The sequence below is a fragment of the Myotis brandtii genome, unplaced genomic scaffold, assembly GCF_000412655.1.
Source record: "Myotis brandtii unplaced genomic scaffold, ASM41265v1 scaffold161, whole genome shotgun sequence".
Taxonomy (NCBI): Eukaryota; Metazoa; Chordata; class Mammalia; order Chiroptera; family Vespertilionidae; genus Myotis; species Myotis brandtii.
Window position 1 is genome coordinate 556,784 of NW_005355881.1, and position 7,268 is coordinate 564,051.

The 7,268-nt window shown below is 55.0% G+C and overlaps 1 long non-coding RNA gene across 1 annotated transcript in view; it reads right to left on the bottom strand.

Moving 5' to 3' along the window:
* Positions 1–6,763: 6,763 nt before the first annotated feature.
* Positions 6,764–7,268, bottom strand: part of LOC102262151 — a 13,603-nt gene continuing 13,098 nt past the window's right edge. Inside the window, exon 3 of the long non-coding RNA XR_001361286.1 lies at positions 6,764–6,826. This is a non-coding gene — a long non-coding RNA (uncharacterized LOC102262151). The remainder of the gene's footprint in view (positions 6,827–7,268) is intronic.

The following is a 7,268-nucleotide window of genomic DNA, read 5'->3' on the forward strand; positions in this document are numbered from 1 at the left end:
TGGGATGGGGGGTGGGGGGTGGGGAGTCGGGAGGCTTCCTACAGTCAGGTCGTCTCTGCTGCCCTCTTGCATGGCTCCCATGCCCCCCACATAACATCCAGTCCTTGCGGTCTCCCCAGCTTGGTCTCTCATGGTTCCTCTTACCCTCAATCACCGCTAGCCCTTGAATTCTGCCCTTTCTTACCTCGGTACTTTGCTCACAATGACCTACCCTTTTGGAATTCCTTTCTACCTCCTTCTTCCCTTAGCTAACTCCTATGCACCCTTCAAGGCTCCCTCCAAGCCCACCTCCTCCTGGAAGCCTTCGATGATCACCCAAGACCACATGACATGCTTTCTCTGGGTTCCCGAAAGTACCCTATTCCAACATGGCTCACACAGAATTAAAACTATCTTTTTACTTCTCTGTTAGAGGTTTCGTGGTCATGTGGGCTTCGGATCCCCTGAGTTCACAGCCTGGTTCTGTCTTATTGTGACCGTGGACAAATTACTTGTTTTTTTCTGTACCTCAGGTTTCTCACCTGTAAAATGGGGATAAAAAGAGTACCTACCAAAAACTAAAAATTCAACCCAAAAAAGTACACATCTCATGGGTTTACTGGAACCAATGAATGCACATAAGTTCTCAGCACAGTGCCTGGCACATAGCAAATGCTCAATAAATGCTGGCTGTTAGTATCCATTTCCCATACCAAGCTATGAGCGCCTGGACATCAGGGCAGCATCTGATGTGTCTTTGGGAGCCCAGTACCTCCCAGGACCAGCCTGTTGAGTGGCCATCTGCCAGAGACCCAGAGCCCATGCACTAAGAGATTCTACATCGGTGCCTACCATCAGCCGCTTCTCAGCCCTGGTCTCAGAATTGACTCTAGAGCACACTTGGTCCAGGATTTTCACTGGGGTCCTGCAGTGCCTGTGGTGGTGGCAAAGGGGCCACCACTAGCCAGAGCTCTTCCCCTGCCTCCTGGCCTGGTCCCAGCACCCCTGAACGATGTAGCAGATGGGGCAGAGGACAGAGTCCTCCATGGGAGGAGCTGTCCCTGGCCAGACCACTCTCAGTCCAGCAGGCAGACCCTTCTTGGTGCCACAGCCACGCCCGGCTCCTGCCGACTCCCCAGCATAGCTACAGCTCTTCCACGGCTGCCCCCACTGGGCTCTCTCCTGCCTGGGTGGTCCTTGGCCTTGGTAACAAAGGCGTGTTTCTTGGCAGCGTTACTAATTAGCTGGGAAAGACGATTAGTGTCATTAACAGACTCAAAACGTTTGCATTATGAGCTCCTTGCTGGCTGCGGGGGTGCCCTGGACAGAAGTAGGGGTGGGAGCCTCAGAGAGAGCAAGCTTGAGAGGGAGCTGCCCAGAGAGACAGAGAGACAGAGGAGGGAGGGAGGGCGTTGGCAAGAAAAAACGAAATTTAAAGTGGATGAATTATTTACTGCAGGAAACAATCCCGGACTCACTTACTCTCACTCGGAACATCCCAAACTGTAATCCATGGCATTTTTCACATCTCCCTAGCGTGCTGAGTGGTTTTCTTTATGACTGGATACCAGAGGCCGGGTAATCTTGTAAGAGATTGGCTTAGTATCGATCATGTGTGTCTTCCAGGGCTCCCGTTCCCACCCATTCTGGATGCTGCCGTCGCCAGGTCCCCAGCTTGGGCCACACCCCAGGTGGGATCTTAGTAGGTGGTCACTCCCTGGTGAGATTGGGAGCCACCAGGGTGGGCCCCTTGTCCACCAATGAACCGGGTCACGGCTGCCATGTTTGGTCTCGCCCAGGGTATTTTGCCAAATGCTTCAGGCACATTGTGTCATTGCCTCCCGGCAAGAACCCTCAGGTAGATATGATTAAGCCCACTTTTCAGATAATAATAGCAGTCCGCTCTTAAAAAAAGTTAAATAGCAGTGACTCTTGATTGACCTCCCCATGTCCTAGGTCCTGTGCTAATACTTTTCATTTATTAGTAATTGCTTGCTCACAACACCCCCATTTACCAAAACACTCAGAGAGGTTCCATGGCTTGCCTGGAGTCACACAGGAAGTGGCGGAAGCTGGCCCAAACCCTGACCTGCTCACTGCCAGCACCTGGCACACAGGCTCCAGCTCAGAGCCATAGAAGAGGAGTCATTAAAATAAAGGATGTAGCCCAACCAATGTGACTCAGTAGCTGAGCGTCCACCTATGCACATGCCCAGATTGCGGGCTCAATCCCATGTGTGGGGTGTGCAGGAGGCAGCCGATCAACGGTTCTCTCTTATCATTGATGTTTCTATCCCTCTCTCCCTCTCCCTTCCTCTCCGAAATCAATAAACACATTTTTTCTTAAAAAAAGATAAAGGATATAAAGCACCTGGTGAAATAGAGCAGGTGTTCAGTAGTACTTAGGTGCCCCTCCGGGCACTGCCTGAAGAGGGCAATGCTGCAGCCGAAGGGCCGAGTGGCTGAGAGATCAGGCAGGAGTGGAGAGCGTCCAGCTGCTCACTCAGGGCCGGGCTGTCTTCAGAGCAGAGACGAAGGGGGTCCAGCTGGCTGGGAGACACTGCTGGCTGGACAGACTCGCCTCCTGCGAGGTGAGACTGCCCTGAGGGGAGGGACCTCCAGGGAATCAAGGAGGAGGAGAGGGAGACTGGGACGTGAGGACGCCGGGGCAGAGAACTCCTGAAACACAGGACCCCAGCTGTCCTGGCCTCTGCTTCTCTTTCAGGGAGAAAAAGGAGGAGTGCAGAGACCTGGGTTCTAGTCCTGACAGGGCTGGGTGGCATCCCTGCTCCTCTCTGGGCCTCTGGCTTTCCATCTGTAAAGTGGGATCTTTGTCCTGAGTCACTTTAAAGGCCTCCTTAATTGAGTTCCAGTTAATGAGGTCAGCAGCTGCCCTTCCAAATAGGGGTGGGGCAGCGAAGATGGTAGGTGCCAAATCTCCCGCTGCCACTCACCCCCACCCCTCACCCCCAGCATTGGCAGAGATCACACAGCCAGCCAAGGGCAGGGCCAGGCTCCCAGCCTAGCCCTTCCTGCCATGCTCCTCCTTGGTCTGCCCCATCTGAGCTGCAGAGGCAATTTGGTTTTAAGGTCACTTGCGTGGGACTCAGGGACCAGAGGCACAGGGCTGGGGGATGGGCAGGAAGTGGGTCCCACCATGGGGCCGTGGCTCTGGCATTTGGCCACCTTCTTCTGCTATTGTAACTGTAAATAAAGCATCTGGGAGGATTTCCAGCACTTTAACAGGTTTAACAAGCAGTAATGTGCGACCCACACCACAAATGGATCTTTTAATAATGAATAAGCATTTATTTAACAAGTAGTAACAGTTTTGCCACCCTCCGGAGCCGCAGAGGTTCAAAGCTCTGGCATCAACTCCTTAGATCTCCTTAGATTGGCATCTCCTGCTCATCTCTTTTGTCCACTTTTGAATGTTTGTCTTTCCCTTATTGATTGGTAAAAGCTCTTTGTATGTTAAGGCTATTAACCCTTTATCTGCTATATGCCAATATTTTCTCATAAGTCTGTACCTTTGTTCCCCCCTCAGGTTGTACAAAAATTTAAACATTTTATGTGGTAAAATCTGTTCCTTTTTTTTTTTTTTAACTTGGAGGCTTCTGGGTTTTGAGAATTGCTTACGAGCCTGATGGGGCGTCTGGCTGTCTTGGGAAGTTGCAGGGCAAGACCAAAGCACAGCTTAGGGGGCATGGTGGACGATGCTCAGCAGAATTCCAAGACAAGAGCCTGGCCTGGAGTCTGATCTCCAGGGAGTCCCCATCTCTTCGGGGCTTCAATTGCCTCGTCTATAAAATAAGGGTGTTGAAATAGACAGTCTCTCAGATGCCTCCCAGCACAAAGCTCCCAAGACTCTAAGAAGAGAGTAGTGTAAGAAAGATGCTGCAGTGCATTCTGGGAGGGGTCCCAGCCATACTGTCTCTCATGCATCCATCTCCCCCACCCGATCTCAGCCCTTAGAGATCAGGAACTGCAGCTTTTCATGGTGGTGTCCTTAGCACCTTGCAGAAGGCTGCCCAGTAGGAAGACTCCAGGGGTGATCTACTGAGCTGATGATCACACCTGCAGGCGAACCCTGCCTCCAGGTCATGTCTCTCCCCAGGAGGGAGAGTCCAGGGAATGAGATGGTGTGCTGCCTGAGTTTGAAAAGTGACTCTTGTTTGCTGGCTGTGTGACCTTGGGCAAGTCACTTCACCTCTCTGAGAATCTGTTTCCTCATTGGTACAACTGGGACAAGGCCTCCCAGAGATGTGTTCCAGCTTGAATGAAAACTGACCCAGGAGCAAGAAACACACACGCCAAACCGCTTGCTGCACCTGCATTGCTGACTGGAGTGCATCCCATCACGAGCTGCTAGAGAGTGTTCTGTGAGTGTCTTCGCGCGGGTTCCTGCAGACGCGACCCACAGAAAAGGGCTCCAGGGCAAATCGCTGATCTGGGAGGTGCTCCGAGGAAGCACCAGCAGTCAGGCGGGGAGTGATGGGGCAGAAAGACAGCCAACGAGGGGCGCATGATCGAGCCCCTTAACAACTGGAGCCTAACTCCACTGGGGAATTCTGGGAGCCGGTGAAGAGCTCACAGCTCAGGGTGTCCACCCCCAAAGGTCAGCAGGTAGGAGTTGCTCCCTGGACAGTATTCCGTGGCTCTTCCGGCCGGGCAGCGGGCAGCGGGCAGCGGGCGGCTCTGGAAGCCTGGGCAAGCCTCGGGTGAGGAAGTGCCGGCTGGCAGGCGGGAAGGTGTGCGCGGCGATGCTGAGAGCCAGGGCTGGGTCCGCACCTCTTCTGAAGGACAGGTGATGGCTGCTCTAGAGGGCTGCTCCCCTGGGGGGAGGGAAGGCTCAGGCGGCAGAAGGGGTTAAAGGGCCAGCCTGGTTCTTCATTGCTCTCCACTCCGGTCACCGCCTGAAATTGATAGCTGGTCCCAAAGGGCAGAAGTGTCACCTCTCTATAAGATGAGATCTATGTCTCGGGCGGATGGAGGCGACAGGAAGATTTATCAAGGCCCTGGCAAAATTAACATTAGGACAGGGGGGACACGGCAGGAGCAGCCTCCAGAGGGGGCCTCTTTGCATTTATCCAGGCTGGTTCCTGCCAGCAGCTGGGCGAGAAAGGACTGCCAGGGTCAGCCATCCAGCTGGCCTCCTAGGGGAGTGAGTGACGCCCCGCCAGACAGATGGGGACGCACGGGGCGAAAGGAGACTGGAAGGAGGACCATCACCCGGCCGGGCAGCGAGGCTGCTGGGAGACCCGGGCTGCGTCCTGGCCCTGCCACTCACTCGTTGCAACCCCGGGCCTCAGTTTCTCCATCTGAAAGGAGAGGGCGTTGCACGCGGTGCTTTCCCATGTGCTGCTTCCGCAGTCTTGGGAGGCTGGTGTGGACTTTGTCCAGGGAAACGATGACCAGCCTGGACTGAACACCTACTATGTGTCAGGCACGTGATAAGTGCTTTGTTTACAGTTCCTGTGATATTCCGTACAACCACCCCTCAGGTAGGTACTATTATTATCTCCATTGCCTTTGATCTCAGAGAAATAAAGTATCACACAGCCAGTTTGGGGCCGAGTAGAGATTTAAATCCAGGTCCCCCGGTTTCCAGCCCGGAACTCCTCCCACTGTCGCCACGTCCTTGGGGCCGTGGTCCAGGGCCTCCATCGCTGGAACTTCCAAGTCCTGACTTCCCTCTGGCACAGGAGAGCACAATGTTAAGAGCTCAGGCTTATGGAATCAGACAAACCTGGGTTTGAATCCCAGCTCAACCAGGTCCCCACCGTGAGACCTTATACTAAGCTCTGCATAGGAGCCTCAGTTTCTTTGTCTGTAAAATGGGCCTGGTTCTAGGGTCGCTAGGGAACAGGCTCCAGTGGAGGTCGGCTCTCTCTCCTCTCTGTCTTTCCACTCTGGATCTGCAGAGGCATGGGCTTTGCATCTGGGGGTCCTCTGGGGATGGGTTTGTGCTCAGGAAGTGAGGCCCTCCCTCCAGCTCAGCATATGTGGGGCAAGGAGCCCCAGCAGGCCTAGAGGATGCTGGGGTGAGGCCTGAGGCAAGGAGAGTGGCCCGGCTGATGGAGGAGAGGCAGGTGTTGGGAGTGTAGACCCCTGTCCTACCTCAGATCCTGGCACCAAATGCACCATCTGAAAACCCAGCCTGCTACCCTGGGCCCTGAGGTGGGAGGGAATGGCAGGGAGCCTCCGTGGGAGGAACATCCTACTAAAACTTCAAGTAGCTGTGGACCGGGCCTCGGTGTCCCTGTTTGAAAAATGGGCACAGAGAGCTCTCCACACCCAACCCAGGTCTATAAGGGTATAACTAGGATTTAAAAATTGGGACTCCGGGCACTTTGAAAGATTCATGGTGGGCACTGTCTAGACTGTGGGCAGGTTACTGATGCCGCTGTGCCTCAGTCCACTCGTCGGGACAGTGGGACATAATCCTTACCGCGCTGGGCTGCTGGGGGACTAGAGGAGAGCTGGCATGTGTCACACTGAGAAGAGTGCCTGGTGCCTGGGAAAGGCTGGGTGAGCAATGGGTGTGTTGTTGCTGTCATCGTCATCACGGCAGATGAGGGAATGTGGGCATCCAGAGCAGGGCAGAGGCTTGCTGGAGGCACATGGCAGTCACTGTGACCAGGGGTCTGGACTCCAAGACCACAGCCACCAACACGGAGCCCAGCCCAGCCCAGGTCCCCAGCATCTCCTCCCCCATCAGGGCTGCCTCAGCCCATCCTTCCCGCCCCGCCCCCCACCTACCTTGCCCAGGAGAGAGAGAGGAGCCCAGATCCAATTAACCTGGGAGACAACTGTGGAGCATTCCCCTTTAACATCGCTGGAGAAGCTGCAGAGATAAATGGGAAATTAGAATTCTGCTGGGGTCTTCGAGACCAGCCTGGGGCTGCCCTGCACTGGGGCTGCAGTTCTCCGGGGGAAGGCATGGCTGTCTGAGCCGTAATGGAGGGGCTGCCCCTTGAGAGGTGCTGGTGAGGGTTCTGTCCACACCCAGCTTCTCCCACCAGCTGCCTTCCCACCACACCCCCTCCCACTGCCTCAGCCACCCCCTCGCTCCCCCACAGACAGAATTAGCCTCTTCCCTCTTGGTTCCCCCTCCCCTCTAGTACCCGAGGGCAAGGGTGTTTGGGGGGAACTAGGGAGGGCATCATGTCAGGGGCTGACCCTCAGCACCTGGCACACCCCTTCCTCTAACCAAACCCAGGATCCTTCCCTCCTTGCCGTGCCTGGACCCTGGGAGGAGCAGGGCCTGGGCCAGAACGGACTCTGAG